An 18,539-nucleotide genomic window follows, 5' to 3' on the forward strand; every position below is an offset into this window, starting at 1 on the left:
AAGGGAAAACGGATTGAATTTGAGAATGAAGAAGGACTGTGTTTGCATATCACTGCCCTGCCGCCCCCCACTAGTGTCCAGCTCTGTAGCTGTTAAAATGAAGTATTGGAAAGTGGAGAGAAGGCCAGTCTAGGAAGTCAGTGGTTCCCTCCATGCATGAGAGTCAAATTTCTATGAATGGTTGTGCTGTGTCCTTGAAAAGGCCAATATTGGCTTTTTCAGGACAGTGTTTTCAAGCGAGTAGTTTTTCCTGATAATATTGCCAGCCTAGAGGTGGGGAGCCGGGTACCGTTAGTGGCCGGGATGGCTGTGTCGCTTCCGTGCATGTCCTCCAAGGAAAGTCCTGTGCGGTGTTTCCCTGCCAGAATTCCGGACATGTTCTCCCTGGCGTGGCAGGACATGCTGTACTTATCTGAGGTGGGCAGCTGTCCAGGAATTTAAGGACTTTTAAAATAGTGCCGTCGTGTTCATGATGTTCTTTTGAAAGCCCTTCATGTTGCGTTTACTTCTCTTCACGCATCCTGTCATCCTGCCTTTCAGTTTTTGTCTGTTGCTGAAACGCGACTCTCAGTGTCTGAAGGTTCTGGCACATTTGCGTGAGACCCCGCGGTGGAGGGAAGCTTGGGGGAGGAGGGGACGCCGGGAGAGAGGAGGGAGAGCTCGCTGCCTGATGGTCCACAAAAGGTGCTTCCTCCTCATCCAGAAGGGGCCGGGGGCGACTGAGCTGGCCAGCAGACATGGGGGGCGTCTTGTCCCCCAGCTGCATCCTTCTCCCCCTTGAGCAGGAGGACCCTGTGTGTACAGACTTTTTTTTGTTTTTTGTTTTTTTTTGACGTGGACCATTTTTTAAAAAAATAAACTTATTTATTTATTTATTATTTACTTTTGGCTGTGTTGGGTCTTCGTTGCTGCGCGCGGGATTTCCCTCGTTGTGGTGGGCTACTCTTCGTTGGGATGCACGGGCCTCTCATTTCGGTGGCTTCTCCTGTTGCAGAGCATGGGCTCCAGGCATGTGGGCCTCAGTAGTTGCAGCATGCGGGCTCAGTAGTTGTGGCACTTGGGCTTAGTTGCTCCGTGGCATGTGGGATCCTCCCGGACCAGGGATCGAACCCGTGTCCCCTGCATTGGCAGGCGGATTCCCAACCACTGCGCCACCAGGGAAGCCCCATGTATACAGACTCTTTTGGCTTTTGAGACCTATTTCTTTCTTTTTTTTTTTTTCTTCCCCGTGTTTTTCCCCACAGCGGATTTCACTCTTGTGAAAACACTGGGCCAGGGAACACTTGCTGGGTGATTGGCCTTGAGCTTCCGTCCCGATGAAGAAGGCACTAGGCTTCTGAATCCCGAAGGCTTTTGTTAATACAATAAGTCCCCTACATATGAACCGAGTTCCGTTCTGAGAGCACGTTTGTAAGTCTAACAAAGTTAGCCTAGGTACCCAACTAACATCATTGGCTATATAGTACTGTACTGTAATAGTAATTATAGTATTACTGTACTGTAATACTTTTCACACAAATAATACATAAAAAACAAACACAAAAAATAAAACATTTTTAATCTTACAGTACAGTACCTTGAAAAGTACAGTAGTACAGTACAACAGCTGGCATCCAGGGGTTGGCGTGGAGTGAACAGGCAAGAAGAGTTACTGACTGGAGGAGGGAGAGGAGGTGGGAGATGGTAGAGCTGAAGGATTGTCAGCAATAGGAGACGGAGGGCAAGCTGCCATTTCATTCACACCTGACGATGGTGGAATGCACGTTCGCATCTTTGAAATTTCGAAACTTGAAGGTTCGTATGTAGGGGACTTAACTGTAGTTTAGATGCTTCCAGGCAAGACACGGTGGGTGTTTCTTCAACCCTCGTCTGATTTGCTTCACTCCTTTCTCATCATTCTTTCATTTTCTCAAGGATCTTACAGAACCATTTGGTTAAGTGATTTCTATATCTTTTGGGGGTTTTGACACTGATTTTTGTTTCAAACTTTCTCTGACTCTTTTAAAATTTCAAAAAGTCCTTCATGGTGTTATTAAAATAATATTTGTTGGTTACAATGAACTAAATATCTTTTATCTCTGGGGAGGAATTTTTATGATATTCTCTCTTTAGGACACCCTAGGGCAGTGGTTCTCAAAGCAGCAGCAGCACCTGGGAACTTGCTAGAAATGCAAATTCTTGGGCCCCACCCCAGACCTACTGAATGAGACACTCTGGGGTGGGGCCCAGCAGGCTGTGTTTTAATAAGCCCTCCAGGTTATTGTGCCACCTGCTGACAGCAGAACCACTGGCCTAGGGTGCAAGTGAAATCTCCACTGGCTTTCGTCGTAGTCTTGTAGCTAGATCTGTCTGAAAGTTGGAAACACTATAAATTGCTTTTTGATGACTTTCTGCTTCCCAGGATGCTAAAGTAGTCTTCAAGACCCTAAGCTTTTACTTGTCGTTTCCAAAGGATTTTGGACTATATTAGTTTATTATAAGGGAACAGGTTTCTGCTGTTTGGAATTTTAGCGTGCCTTAATTTGTGTTGAGCCTTGCTTACGAGTTCCTATAGTGTGATAAGTATCTAAGGTACTACATGCCATTGGAAAGATTGTGCCTTTAATGTTATCTAATTATATGGTATATCAAACCTACTTTAATCAGTTCTTTTACAGATAAAGTGACATTTTTTTAACGCAGAATTCTCTTGGCAGGCACATTCAGCTGGGAAAGAATATCCCTTGAACTTAAGAAAACATTTCTCAGTTTAGTTTAAAAACTGTCAGTGTTCTAAATTTTTTTTTAAAACTTTTTTTTTTTTGGCTGCGTGCAGCTTGTGGGATCTTAGTTCCCTGACCAGGGAGTCAAACCTGGGCCCACAGCAGTGAAAGCATGGAGTCCTAACCACTGGACCACCAGGGAATTCCCCGTCAGTGATGGAAATTCATGAAGAACTTTTCTCCTTGGAACTGACCTTTCCAATTTGACAACACTCTTTTTCTTGTAAATTCATTATAATTCTGTCAGATGCAGATGTCATGGTGAAACCTGTTCTTCAGGAATGCACCTTTTGAGAGTTGGATCTTCTTCTGACCTAGAATCCTCTAGAGGTTACAGTCAGGACTAACTCACATCAGACTTCTAACATGAGTGCACGTGTCACAGGCAGGAGGCCTGGGCTCCTTGCTGACCCTTGTCATGTGAGGCCTTGCCTCCTGACTCAGTGTCCTCGCCATTGGTGACTCACTGTCATCTGTGGCCTCGCAGCCTTGTCAGCGGCACATGTTCCTTCCCTACTGAAACTTACGTTTCCTGTGTTTCAGCTCCTTGGGCTTGTTCTCTGCTTCTGGGGAATCAGCTAGCTCTTGCCACAAACCCGTTAATACTGACGTGAAAGAGTAAAAGCAGGCGTGGGCTCCTGCTATTTACTCCCCCACCTTCAACAGGGGGCACCAGAACGTGACCAGCCCGCTCAGTCAGCTCTCTCATCCAGAGGACTGGTTCCCTTAGTGGGAATTAGTTCAGCTGCATCCACAGTTTCATGAGGAAAATATTTTCATTCAGATCCTGTCGTGAAATACTCAAAGGTATGGCCTAGGCTCCTAAAACAAAGAGCTGAGGGGGAACTTAGGGAAACTTAGATTTAACCCCTTCAATGAAAAAAAAAAAAGGTGGGGGGGGGGAAGAGGAACAGTGAGGTGGAGGGATTTGATTTACATCACAAAATAAGTTGGTGACAGAGATGAAAAGAATCTTTCTCCTATCTCCTGGTCCTTGCCTTTAGCTCCTCGAGATTTAATACCCTCCCCTCCACCTTCGAATATGGGTGAGGTAGATGTGTATCCCCCAGGCAGCAGTCAGGAGGAAACGTGAATTTGGTTGTTAATTCTCCTGGCCTGTTTGGACAGCTGTAGCCCCTCACTATTTCAGTCAACAAACCACTTAAGGACTGCTGAAGGAAGAAATATGAACCCTGATGGTGGAATGAAGATCTGCCTTTGAGACCTTCAGGATGGGTCAAGGAAGTGCCAGTATTAGTACCTAAAGAGTGGGTACCATCATCTTGGAAGAAAACCCCAGATACCGTAGTGGAGCACCCCTTAAAGAAACGATGCAGCTCCAAGATTCTTGATGGCACAGAGGAAAAAATGTGTGGGGAAAACCAGATATTGGTGACTGAGCTGAAGAGTGATTTGGAAGAGTTGGACTCTGAAAAAGCTTTAGAAATATCTGAAATATATTTTGCTTATTGTCTTTTTAAAAATGTGTACACAAGAGGGATATGTGATAAAAATATATCTAACTGCCAAAAGAGCTTTTTCAGTAAATATAAAAGCTCTTAGAGTTAAGATAGTAAATGAAGATGTCATCATCAGCATTTTTTTTTTAATAGTACGTACAAATATGGAGTGTCTTAGTATTAGTGGCATGTTAGATTTAATGAAACACAGTACTGCAGGGGTGATGGGAATTGTTAGAGGTCCGGGGGAGGACTAGTGGCCATGATAGTGTAGTGGAAAGAATATGGATTTTGGAAACAGTGGCAGCCATGAGGCACCCCCAGATCTCCCGCTTCAGGGAGTGGAATCGACCATTGGGCCCAGCTGCTGTAAGGTTCCCTCGCTGCTTTAGTGTGAAGGTCATGGTTCCCAAGTCTTTCCCCAGCCAGTGAGTGAGCACAGCAGGGGTACTAAAGCAGGCTCATTCCTGGGGACTCTGGAGTCCTCTGACAGGCAGCCTTGGCTCGAGGAGTCCCTGATGGTCTGGTCAGACTTTTTCTAGAACCTCACTGCAGTCTAACGTGCGTCCACCCCACCTTCCTTCTTCCACTGTCTCCTTCCCCTGGGGCCAGACCTGCATTGCTTGGCTCTTCCAGCCTCCCCTGTCTCCCTTTCCCTTTTCTCTCGTAGACGTTTCCCCTAATAAATTTGTTGTATTCTGAACCCTGTCTTGGTGTCTGCTTTTTAGAGGACCTGGTCTAATCCAGACATAGACTGTGGTGAAGGAGAGAGAACGTGTCCATACAGGAGACCCAACGTGGGCCTTCACGGTGACTCTTATCACCCAGCAGCAGGAAATGTTGCATTGATCCAGAAATGCTGTTCTTTATATTATCTAAATTTGTGAGAGAATCCCACTTCGTTCATAAAACAGATATGTTTGAGTGCCCATTATGAGCTGGTCAGTGTTCTAGCACCTGAGGATACAGTGAGGACTCAGGCCCTTTTCCAGGATGAGGTGCTTAGCTCTTGGCTGCATAGCAGAACGAGCTGTCAAGGGCCTTTCTGCCCCAGGCCCTCCCTTTTCCCTCTTGGCCACTCAAGGAGCCCAGAAGGACTGGAGAGCTCGTCTCTTTGTTGTTGGTCAGAAGTGTAGGTGTTCTTTTCTGAATAGTTCTCCTTTCTACTTCTGTCTCTGTCTCGTATTTTCTTTCTTTTTAATTTTTATTGGAGTATAGTTGATTTACAGTGTTGTGTTAGTTTCAGGTGAACAGCAGAGTGAATCGGTTATACATATATCCACTTTTTTTTTTTGATTCTTTTCCCATGTAGGCCATTATAGAATATTGAATAGAGTTTGTCTCATATTTTCTTGATTCAGTAGTTTATTGCCTTCTTATTCATGAGGTTCCATTTCTAGCTGTGCCACTGAATAATACCATTCACCTCAGAAATTAAAATTTTCTTATTTAAAGCTACAAAACCCCCAAATTTCCAGTTCTCTCATGATGCTTTTACAGCTTTCTGACAGGCTTGTCTTTTATTCTGGTGGGGTTTTATTCCTTCTCATGATGTTCTGCCCAAGTATTTATTTTGTCTAAAAAATACAAGCCAGGTCTTTATGTCCCTCAGGCACAGAGGGAATGAGGCTCAAGGTTAAATATCCGCACATCCTTATTAGCTTAACTCACTCCTAATAAACGCAATAGCTTTTGTTTGAAGATTCTCGATTTTCCCTAAGTATGATTTAAAACAACACCAAAAACCTTACTGGTGGGGTCTGTTTGATTTAAATAATCTGAGTAAAATTGGTACTTTTTTTCGATTGTCCTTCAAAACTGATGCTCCCCTCTCCCCCCAACGAATGCTAAGATATTTGTAGAAGATAGGCATTAAGTGAATCTTAAAATTTTGTGATACAATGACCTAACATCTTTTTTGAGAGCTAGGTCATGGCCCAACATCGAGGGAATTAACTCAGAGCAGAAGTTGTCAGACCTTGAGGTCAAATCCTCTTGTTTTGTTAGGTGTCAAGCTATTCAGAGTTTAGGATTGAAAGTTGATAAAAACTCGGGTGTTTTTCTTCTTGGACTGTCTGAATGAAAGCATAAGTGTGGTAAGTCAAGTCATGAATTTGGAATATATGTCAATATTTTACAAATTATGGTTCCTAGGCTTTTCAGTGAAATTGCCTTGGTCTGAAAGAATCAGACATTCAAGGAGCCATTTCATATTAATTGGCTCCTAATTTTCAGGTGTAAACTATGCAGAATTAATGTGCAGTCCCTCTGTACCTGTGTCCCAGTTAGAGCTCTGTGTACGGGTTCATTAAGATGCTCTCCAGTTCTTAGCTTGTGAGTTTGAGCTATTACCACTATAAAATTTAATTTCATTTTTACATTAATTTTTGTTCTACCAGGAGAGATCAGCTTAGCCTGTGCTGTGCTTAAAAATAAAATATCATCCAGGGATTTATTTATTTTGAAGTTAAAATTGCTTCTAGCATGATATCCTCTTCTTTGTTTTACTTAATTGTGTTAAGTAGACAGAGAGCAGGTATTATCCTTCTTTATAGTTGAGAATATGCAGGCAACAAAAGAGAATTATTTTTCCTATGGTCTAAAAACAGAACTAGTTAGGACAAAGGCCAAATGAGAAAATGTTGGCCTCCTATTTGTCTCTGCAGCAGGGTTCTTTTAGAAAAACCAATTGTGAAACTTTTTCATTTTTTGCCAACATTAGAGCCTTTTAAAAAAAATGTGGGAGGACTCTATTCTTCATTTAAATTTTCCCTTTAAGATTTGAGCCTAGATTGGTAGGGGAAGGTATAGCACAGGGAGAGACTGGTTAGATGGAGAAAAAGGTAGCAAAGGATGCATGTGGATGGGGAGTAATCTCATTAATTAAAGTGAATTGGTTTAATCAGGAGAAAAACCTTGTTTAGGAATATTGAGAAGGATAGTACTGAAATCAGTTTGACAAGATTGTTTAAGGTTCTGAAATTTAAAAAATATTAATCTGGATTCTCAGTTGCATGGCCTGAACAGAAAGGGAGTTTATTAAAGAATATTAGGTAGCTTACAGTATCTTTATCAGTTTTTGGGAACCGGGAATGATGCTGAGTTGCACTACAGAGCTGGGCTTGGAGAAGGCGGTCACCACTGTTGCCCCCAGGTGTGTAGAGCAATACAGTGTGCACCAGGCGACACCACTGCCCCTGGTGGTTGTTGGTGGAACTGCTGCATCTGGAAGGAATAGTTGCTACCACCCACCAGAATCTCTGTTCACTGTTTTTTTTTAAAGCACTAGCTTCCAAATCAAATTCTTGAGTGGGAGCATCTGATTAGTGGAACTCTGGCCAGGTGCCAGGACCTCATGAAAGATGGCAGGGAAAGCAAGTGTCTGTGATTTTCAGCTTTTATAGTAGAAGGTGGGTTTTGCCCTATTTGGGAGGAGAATGCCTCAAACATAGGAAGGGGTTTCAAATACCAGGTAGCCCAAAAGGGAAGATATACACTACCTATAATGTTTATGCCTGATTGTAAGGCAACACCATTTTCCCATGAAAAGATTAAACAAAAAATTTTTGGATAGCTTGAACTTACATACTTTTAGGTATGCATTTATGTGTCTGCTAGATAATCAGATGTGTATTTTCTTTATTTAGTTGATTAAATGTGTGTCTGTATTTAAAAATTAAATTATCAATGTATACTTTAGGAATATTTTCCCCATTTATTTCATGAAAAAGTTATTCCAATTCTTGACGACTTTGACATTAGTGTGTTTATCACGGACACATTCGGAATTTTTCAGCCCAGCTTTCCTCGTGGCCACATGCGTCTGAGTTCTTTGAGATACAGCCCCTTTTAAAATATCTTTCTGGTGCTTTCATTGGAAATTTTATCTCAAGCCACAGGTACCCCCTTAGAGCACATTTGGACAGTCTTACTTAAAAAAAATTATCCCTGAGATGTATTTTTATGACTTTCTTTTTTAAAAATTTACTTTATTGAAGTCTACAATGTTGTGTTAATTTCTGCTGTACAGCAAAGTGATTCAGTTATACATATATGTACATTCATGACTTTCTTAATGCAACTACCTAGCTTGTTTTTTTAGAGCAGTTTTTATGATATTACTGACCACTTAAAAGTGTTCAATAATATTACTGACTTATTTGAGGTCATCTCCTGAATGGTAAATAAATCTCTTAAATTTCTTAGCTTCCCCTTGTGTTTGTAACCCAGACCTGTTTGTGAGCTCTAAGCAGCTGAAACTAGATGTGATTGGGGCCGTTTTAGGCTAAGATTCCTCAAACAATTCTTTGTTCATCAAAATAATGCAGAGTGCACTCCTTCAGGAGAGTGTAAGAATTCTTATATAGGGCTAAGTCCCTTTTTTCCTAAGGGACAAGTTTGGGAAAAATATTCCTTATGTTCAGATATGTATGAGAGTTCCTTGACATCCTTTCTCAAGGTTCTGTTTCAAGGAAAAATAAGAAATATGTCTTTGCCGAATGGTTTCTTTGCTGCTGTTATTGACGTTGGAATTGGAAAGTCGAGTTTTCGCTTCAGTCTAATGAAATGGGAAGTCTCTGGACGGTCATGGGAGAAAATTGTGGAAATTCTCCTTTGCTCTCAGATTATGCATTCCTTTGGGGTCAAGAACACATGGAATCCAGGCTTAAAATAACGAGGGCCGTGGGGAATGGACATAATTCCTTCTGTTTCATTAGACTCAGTCTGTCCTTGTTAGTGCTGAGTGATTAGGAAGGCAGGATGTCGTGCTTCTGCTGGTTTATTCATTGTTTGACCTGGACTGAGACTTGAAAAAAAATTACTAAAGATGTCCTAGGATGCAGTTCTGCCTTTGTTGCCTTTTTACTGAATATGGGTTTCTGGTCCTAAGCCCCATTCTCTTTAGAATGTATCAATACATCAGAACTTGGCCTTTGATCTCAAACGTGAGGGAAATTTGAAGTAGCGGCAGTGGTTTCTCCCCCCAGTAGAGTCTGATTCTCTTCCGGTCAGCTAGTATTGTTAAGAGATTCTCAGCTTTGGCTTAAACTGTAGGGGTAGGTAAAGATATTACCCTATCTATTCTTTCCTTTTTAGACATTTAAGCTCTCCTATCCAAATGTCTTACAAAAAGGGGTTTCAGACTCTACCAGTAGGAAAAAATTTAATCCTTCAGACTGTTATATAATAAGCTTGTTCTTTTACTTTGGATTGTGAAGTTTTGATGGATTCTGTGGTTTGCCATCATAAGGCAACATTGAAATGTAGTTTGCGTTTCTGCCTCTCCCAACTCATGTGGAATCCCAGAATCAGAGAGATGGGTAGGACCTCAGAGATTCCCTCGGCCAACTTCCTCTCAGTGCAGGAATCTGTGACTCTGTCTCTGGACGCCCGTCACTTGCTTCTACTTGTTGATATGGAAGGAGCAGTGGGTGGGGAGGTGTCACACTACCTTGCTGGGTCCATTGTAATTTGTACTGAATTCCTCTTGATGGCGAACCCAGACCTGCTCTGTAGCTTCTCCTCGTTAGACCTGGTTTTGTCCTCTTCAAGCAAATCAAAATGATTTTTCCTTCTCTCACGTGGTACCCTTTTAAATATTTGAAGACAGCTTTCATCATGTTCCCTCTAAATGTTCTCTTCCTCCCCAGTCTCATTAAACACCTCTGATTTTTTTTTTTTTAAACCTGTTCCTTCTAAACGTTTTTAGCCTTCTCATCTCACATTCCTGCTTTGCCTCAGTTAGAGAATGTCTCTCTTAAAATATGGTGACCATACTGTCGAGATAGGTTCTGATTTTACAGGACACGGTTGTATGATTACCTTGTTTGGATTTGAACAATATATGTAACCTATGTATGTGTTCATCATCTTCTAGGACAATTTATGACTACTTTAGTTCATGCTGAACTTTCAGTCAACTCAAATTTTTAGGGGCTACGGCCCCTGTTAAAGTCCACTATTAAATTCACATGAGCTGTTGTTAAGATACCTTTTACCCTTGAGCATTTGCCTTTCAAGACTGAAACCTGGTTGATTGCTTATCTCAGGCAAATTCTATGCCACCACTTTTGAATCCTTTTTAGGTCGAGAGCTACTTGAGCTGTGATTCTCTCATCCAGCATTCAACCTTCCCTCCCAACTTTTGGTGCCTTGCAAATGTACATTTAAAAAATATACAAACATATAAGAGTAAAAAGAACATCTTATGCTGTGATTCTCAAGATAATTCTCTCAGGCAGGGTTGAGTCAACCATGGCCCATGGGCCAAACCCACCTCACCTATTTTATAAATGAAATTTTGGTGGACCACAGCTATACTCATTGATACACTCTGTATGACTGCTTTTGTGCTGAAATAGCAGAGTTGAGTAGTTGGAAACTGAGGCTGTATGACTCAAAGCCTAAATTATTTACTACCTGGCCTTCTGTAGAAAAAGTTGGCTGACCCCTGCTCTAAGGTGAGACCAACTGATTCATTAACATGTTTTATGTTCATGTAGATACAAGACTATCCAAAACTCTTTCCAAGGCGCATTAACAAGGCTTCTTATGACTTTTTTTTTGTGGCTGGTTCAAGTATTTTATGGGAAAAAATATAGTTATATAGTCTTATATGTGTGGTTATAAAAAATCACATTCTAAATTTGCTTTCTCTCTCTAAATTATCTGATTGATTTTTAATGTGTTAGTATTTGAAAGCTCTTCTCCATACTATTACTGCAGCTGTCTCTTTCGAATTTGAAAACCTTCCCCACCAGAAATTGTCTTAGAGTTTTAGGTGTAGTCCCTAAAGTTGGTATGCATTTATCTCTGGGGAAGAAGAGTCATGTTTTGGCATTAGAAAACTTCCATACACTTATTACTAGCAAATATTATATAGCACTTCTGTGAACTTATAAAAGGAACTGAGAGATTTCATGGAGTCTCTATTTTGAGAAAAAGAAGAAAACCATCTTTGTTGTTCAATCTACATTGCCTTACTCTGAAGCATTTACCAGCTACTTCATGATTTTGTCCTTGAATAGAATGCCTAGGGTTCAATTCAGAAATTACATAATCAGACTTTGTTAAAGAAGGAAAATGATAATTTTAGATAAAAAATTTTTTAAAAAACGAAAACATTTTTTATTAAAGAATTGCATTATAGTGGTGCCTGTCACAACTACTGTTTTCTTTGTTTTGGAAATAGGCTTATTGACCTGCCAGTGGTAAGGTGGAAACTCCTTATATTTTTTGTCTACACTAGTGCTAGCCCTTGGAAGTCAGACAAATATTGCATCAAATTCTCCAAGTGAAGGACAAGTATAAAATTGTTCATGTGGAATCTTTGTGGCCTGGTCCTTTTGTGAACGACAGTGTTTACTCCAGAGTATGGAGTTTCAGCGTTTGAATTTTAAAAGGTCTTCATGTACCCATGTTGTTGATGCCCACATCTAGCCCTGACTGAGCATTCTGGGTCCTGTTCTGATGGCCACTGGAGCCCATCGGATCTCGTCCACCTCCTCCCCTGCTTCCTGACTTCTTCAGGGGCTTTAGTGATGCTGAATTGCTGGTACTTCCGTGCACTGGAAATGCTGTTTTCCCCTCTCTCATGGAGGACCTTTCTTTTACTCTTATCCTTTGCCTGGAGAACTCCTGTGCCCTGTTTCAGGCTCAGGTCTGCATTTTCCCCTCAGGAAGTCTTCCCTCACCCAGGCAGCTTCCTGTTCTCACCCACACTGTGCACACCACATCATGTTACACTGATGGGCTTACATCTCTCGGGCATACTCTTACCGCAGGTGAATCTTAACTGCTCACCGTCTCCCTGCCTTGCTAGAGACAGTCTCACAAAGCCCAGTGGATGTCCTCATAAACTCCTGCTCACCTCTCTCAAAGGGGCTTCAGCCCAGGAAGTGCTCTCCTCCCTGTTTGTAATGATTCCTTCCTTCATGCCCTGCTTTATTCAGACTTTTCCCCATGCCTCAGATCTTGAGAACTGACCTTGCCTTGTACTTCTCGGAAAAAATAACCATCTGGTAGCAACTCCTTCAGCTTCTGTTTGTGAAATCTACAAACCCATTTGAATGGGCCGTTGCTTTCTCCTTGCTTCCTATTACAAGGGCAGGCGGGATCTCTCCTCCTGTGACTGGTCAGCATTCCGTCTCCTCCCACGTTAGAGACTTTGAACCATCTTTTCTGGAGTCTTCGCATGGGCATGGAGATGTGCTGTCATCTTTTTTTTTACATCTTTATTGGAGTGTAATTGCTTTACAATGTTGTAATGTTGTGTGGGTTTCTTTCAAGTACCGATCTTCTTAAAAAAAAATATCTGCCTTCACTTTACCTCGTGTTCTGTTTCGACCATTGTCTTCTTTTGATTCTGTCCTTCCTGGCCGTCCTTTTGAAGAAGGGTCGTTCCCACAAATGTCCTCACCTTTTATTTATAAACCAACTCCAGTCTGGCCCTTTCTCCCTCCTTTCCATGGATATTGCTGAGATCTCATTCATTCTTTAATTTCTCTGCAGCTCACACAGTTAGACCCCTGTCTTGCTTCATCCAGCCTCCATGGACGATCATATGTGGGTTTATTCAGGACCGCTAGTAGGCTAGGTCCAGGTGTGGATGCCTAGGAGATGATACTGGTGCTAAGGGAAGTGAGCTTTAAATTATTTTGAGATGTTGTGTGTCAGTTGGATCACCTTGAAAATGTATGGCAGAGCCTCTCATCTGCTTTCCCAGGTGGACCTTGGGGCATTCCATATCGTTTCGAGTCGTCAGGATTCCTGGCATGTGCTGCTGTGTCCCTGCTCTGCTCTTTGGTTTGCCCTTGTTGCAGGTCACATGGCCTACAATATGAAGAGGATAAAATTATCGTATTTTGAAGATGATGCCTTTCCATTGACTAGTGATTGCTCTTAATTCTGTCTGTTGCCTCAACTCTTTGAAACCTAAGTAACAAATTGTCAGGGCTGGAGTGAGTGAGGTCCAGTGGCTGGCCTGGGGAAGAGAGTTTAAGCAAGCTCTAGGCATCTCGAGTGTGGACAGGATCATTTTTTTGAGGATTCCGCATCTCACTGGATGAATGGTCTCTTTGGGAGAAACCCTTCCATAATGAAACACTGCAAAGGAGCCTAGGGTTAAATGAAGAATCCTTTCCTGTTGTAAGTCACTTATTTTTTTCTGTAATTTTAAGCTTGGATTTTTGGGGGCCTTTTTTGTAACAAGAGGGGTGGCACATTGTTGTCAAGTGTTTTGCGGTTTGCTTTTCTATTCTGAATCCTTCTGGAAATGGTGAGAACACTACTACTCACCAGCACATTGTGGTTAAATGCATTCTCCTTAGGTAAATATTCCCTTCTGTGTGCATTTTCAGCATTGTTTGTTGTAGATTCTTTTTTTATTTTATTTTTTATTTTTATTAAAAAATTTTAAATCGAAGTATAGTTTATATACAGTATTATGTAAGTTACAGGTGTGCAATATAGTGATTCACAAGTTTTTATAACATCTTTATTGGAGTATAATTGCTTTACAGTGGTGTGTTAGATTCTGTTTATAACAAAGTGAATCAGCTATACATAAACATATATCCCCATATCTCCTCCCTCTTGTGTCTCCCTCCCACCCTCCCTCTCCCACTCCTCTAGGTGGTCACAAAGCACTGAGCTGATCTCCCTGTGCTATGCAGCTGCTTCCCACTAGCTATCTATTTTACATTTGGTAGTGTATGTATGTCCATGCCACTCTCTCACTTCATCCCAGCTTATGCTTCCCCCTCCCCGTGTCCTCAAGTCCATTCTCTACGTCTGTGTCTTTATTCCTGTCTTGCCCCTAGGTTCTTCAGAGCCTTTTTTTTAAATTCCATATATGTGTGTTAGCATACGGTATTTGTTTTTCTCTTTCTGACTTACTTCACTCTGTATGACAGACTCTCGGTTCATCCACCTCACTGCAAATAACTCAGTTTCGTTTCTTTTAATGGCTGAGTAATATTCCATTGTATATATGTACCACATCTTCTTTATCCATTCATCTGTTGATGGACACATAGGTTCCTTCCATGTCCTGGCTATTGTAAACAGAGCTGCAATGAACATTGTGGTACATGACTCTTTTTTTTTTTTTTAAAGGATTTTCTTATTTATTTATTTATTTATTTATTTATTTATTTATTTTTGGCTGTGTTGGGTCTTCGGTTCGTGCGAGGGCTTTCTCCAGTTGCGGCAAGCGGGGGCCACTCTTCATCGCGGTGCGGGGACCGCTCTTCATCGCGGTGCGCGGGCCTTTCTCTATCGCGGCCCCTCCCGTCGCGGGGCACAGGCTCCAGACGCGCAGGCTCAGCAATTGTGGCTCACGGGCCCAGCTGCTCCGTGGCATGTGGGATCTTCCCAGACCAGGGCTCGAACCCGTGTCCCCTGCATTAGCAGGCAGATTCTCAACCACTGCGCCACCAGGGAAGCCCCATGACTCTTTTTGAATTATGGTTTTCTCAGGGGATATGCCCAGTAGTGGGATTGCTGGGTCATAGGTAGTTCTATTTTTAGTTTTTTAAGGAACATCCATACTGTTCTCCATAGTGGCTGTATCAATTCACATTCCCACCAACAGTGCAAGAGGGTTCTGTTTTCTCCACACCCTCTCCAGCATTTATTATTTATAGATTTTTTGATGATGGCCATTCTGACTGGTAAGAGTTGATACCTCATTGTAGTTTTGATTTGCATTTCTCTAATGATTAGTGATGTTGAGCATTCTTTCATGTGTTTGTTGGCAATCTGTATATCTTCTTTGGAGAAATGTCTATTTAGGTCTTCTGCCCATTTTTGGATTGGGTTGTTTGTTTTTTTGATATTGAGCTGCATGAGCTGCTTGTAAATTTTGGAGATTAATCATTTGTCAGTTGCTTCATTTGAAAATATTTTCTCCCATTCTGAGGGTTGTCTCTTCGTCTTTTTATGGTTTCCTTTGCTGTGCAAAAGCTTTTAAGTTTCATTAGGTCCCATTTGTTTATTTTTGTTTTTATTTCCATTTCTCTAGGAGGTGGGTCAAAAAGGATCTTGCTGTGATTTATGTCATAGAGTGTTCTGCCTATGTTTTCCTCTTTAGGTCTTTAATCCATTTTGAGTTTAGTTTAGTGTGTGGTGTTAAGGAGTGTTCTAATTTCATTCTTTTACATGTATCTGTCCAATTTTCCCAGCACCACTTATTGAAGAGGCTGTCTTTTCTCCACTGTATATGCTTGCCTCCTTTATCAAAAATAAGGTGACTATATGTGCGTGGGTTTATCTCTGGCTTTCTCTCCTGTTCCATTGATCTATATTTCTGTTTTTCTGCCAGTACCATACTGTCTTGATTACTGTAGCTTTGTAATATAGTCTGAAGTCTGGGCGCCTGATTCCTCCAGCTCCGTTTTTCTTTCTCAAGATTGCTTTGGCTATTCGGGGTCTTTTGTGTTTCCATACAAATTGTGAACATTTTTGTTCTAGTTCTGTGAAAAATGCCATTGGTTGTTTCAGAGGGATTGCATTGAATCTGTAGATTGCTTTGTGTAGTATAGTCATTTTCACAATGTTGATTCTTCCAATCCAAGAACGTAGTGTATCTCTCTATCTGTATCATCTTTAATTTCTTTCATCAGTGTCTTATAGTTTTCTGCATACAGGTCTTTTGTCTCCGTAGGTTGATTCATTCCTAGGTATTTTATTCTTTTTGTTGCAGTAGGAAATGGGAGTGTTCCCTTAATTTCTATTTCAGATGTTTCATCATTAGTGTATAGGAATGCAAGAGATTTCTGTGCATTAATTTTGTATCCTGCTACCCTACCAAATTTATTGATTAGCTCTAGTAGTTTTCTGGTAGCATCCTTAGGATTCTCTGTGTATAGTATCATGTCATCTGTAAACAGTGACAGCTTTACTCCTTCCTTTCCAATTTGGATTCCTTTTATTTCTTTTTCTTCTCTGATTGCTGTGGCTAAAACTTCCAAAACTATGTTGAATACTAGTGGCGAGAATGGGCAACCTTGTCTTGTTCCTGATCTTAGAGGAAGTTGTTTCAGTTTTTCACCATTGAGAACGATGTTGGCTGTGGGTTTGTCATATATGGCCTTTATTATGTTGAGGTAAGTTCCCTCTATGCCCACTTTCTGGAGTGTTTTTATCATAATGGGTGTTGAATTTTGTCAAAAGCTTTTTCTGCATCTATTGAGATGATCATAAGGTTTCTATCCTTCAGTTTTTAATATGGTGTATCACATTGATTGATTTGCATATATTGAAGGATCCTTGCATTCTTGAGATAAACCCCACTTGATCATAGTGTATGATCCTTTTAATGTGCTGCTGGATTCTGTTTGCTAGTATTTTGTTGAGGATGTTTGCGTCTGTGTTTATCAGTGATATTGACCTGTAGTTTTCTTTCTTTGTGACATCTTTGTTTGGATTTGGTATCAGGGTGATGGTGGCCTCATAGAATGAGTTTGGGAGTGTTCCTCCCTCTGCTGTATTTTGGAGGAGTTGTAGAAGGATAGGTGTTAGCTCTTCTCTAAATGTTTGAAAGAATTCGCCTGTGAAGCCATCTGGTCCTAGGCTTTCGTTTGTTGGAAGATTTTTATTCACAGTCTCCTTTTCAGTGTTTGTGATTGGTCTGTTTATATTTTCTATTTCTTCCTGCTTCAGTGTCAGAAGGTTGTGCTTTTCTACGAATTTGTCCATTTCTTCCAGGTTGTCCATTTTATTGGCAGAGAGTTGGTTGTAGTACTCTCTCATGATCCTTTTTATTTCTGCAGTGTCAGTTGTTATTTCTCCTTTTTCATTTCTAATTCTATTGATTTGAGCCTTCTCCCTTTTTTTCTTGATGAGTCTGGCTAATGGTTTATCAATTTTGTGTATCTTCTCAAAGAACCAGCTTTTAGTTTTATTGATCTTTGCTATTGTTTCCTTCATTTGTTTTTCATTTATTTCTGTTCTGATCTTTATGATTTCTTTCCTTCTGCTAACTTTGGGCTTTTTTTGTTCTTCTTTCTCTAATTACTTTAGGTAAAAGGTTAGGTTGTTTGAGATGTTTCTTGTTTCTCAAGGTAGGATTGTATTGCTATAAACTTCCCTCTTAGAACTGCTTTTGCTGCATCCCATAGGTTTTGGGTTGTCGTGTTTTCATTATCATTTGTTTCTAGGTATTTTTTGATTTCCTCTTTGATTTCTTCAGTAATCTCTTGTTTATTTAGTAGTGTGTTGTTTAGCCTCCATGTGTTTGTATTTTTTGCAGATTTTTTTCCTGTAATTGATATCTAGTCTCATAGTGTTGTGGTCAGAAAAAATACTTGATATGATTTCAATTTTCTTAAATTTACCAGTGCTTGATTTGTGGCCCAAGATATGATCTATCCTGGAGAATGTCCCATGAGCACTTGAGAAGAAAGCATATTCTTTTGTTTTTGGATGGAATGTCCTATAAATATCAGTTTAGTCCATCTTGTTTAATGTGTCATTTAAAGCTTGTGTTTCCTTATTTATTTTCATTTTGGATGATCTGTCCATTGGTGAAAGTGGGGTGTTAAAGTCCCCTACTATGATTGTGTTACTGTTGATTTCCCATTTTATGGCTGTTGGCATTTGCCTTATGCGTTGGGGTGCTCCTATGTTGGGTGCATAAATATTTACAATTGTTATATCTTCTTCTTGGATTGATCCCTTGATCATTATGTAATGTCCTTCTTTGTCTCCTGTAATAGATTCACAATTTTTTAAGGTTATCCTCCATTTATAGTTATTAAAAAATATTGGCTGTATTCCTCATATTGTACAGTATATCCTTATACCTTGTTTTATTTTTTAATATTTATTTAATTTATTCATTTTGGCTGATCTGTGTCATAGTTGTGGCATGTGGACTCTTAGTTGCGGCATGTGGAATCTAGTTCCCCAGCCAGAGATTGAACCCGGGCCCCCCTGCTTTGGGAGCATGGAGTCTTAGCCACTGGACCACCAGGGAAGTCCCTGTTGTCCTTTTTTAGATTCCACATATAAGTGATATGTAGATCCTGTCTTAAAATGAGAAGCCCCAAACGAGCCAATATAAAAATGAGTGAGGTTGTGGGTGGGGTCTGTGTGTGGTTCCTGTCATGGTGACCTTGCCAGCTCTCCGAATATTTGGGTGACTGACTGTCCTGAGCTCCAGTGACTCTGCTTTGCTAGCATAGCCTAAATCCTCATGAGGAATTGTCAGTGATGAAGGGCTGTCCTGGGACATTTAAACTTGTAGCCACAAACCTAGCCCTCTACATTATGTAGTCTGATCACTGATAATGGAATGTCATCGACTTTTAAATTT

General features: G+C 40.9%; 1 protein-coding gene across 3 annotated transcripts in view; it reads left to right on the top strand.

Moving 5' to 3' along the window:
- Nucleotides 1-18,539, top strand: part of ARHGAP10 (Rho GTPase activating protein 10) — a 337,610-nt gene that overhangs the window by 93,675 nt on the left and 225,396 nt on the right. The window lies entirely within an intron of this gene.

The sequence above is a fragment of the Balaenoptera acutorostrata genome, chromosome 5 (genome assembly GCF_949987535.1).
Source record: "Balaenoptera acutorostrata chromosome 5, mBalAcu1.1, whole genome shotgun sequence".
Classification (NCBI taxonomy): Eukaryota; Metazoa; Chordata; class Mammalia; order Artiodactyla; family Balaenopteridae; genus Balaenoptera; species Balaenoptera acutorostrata.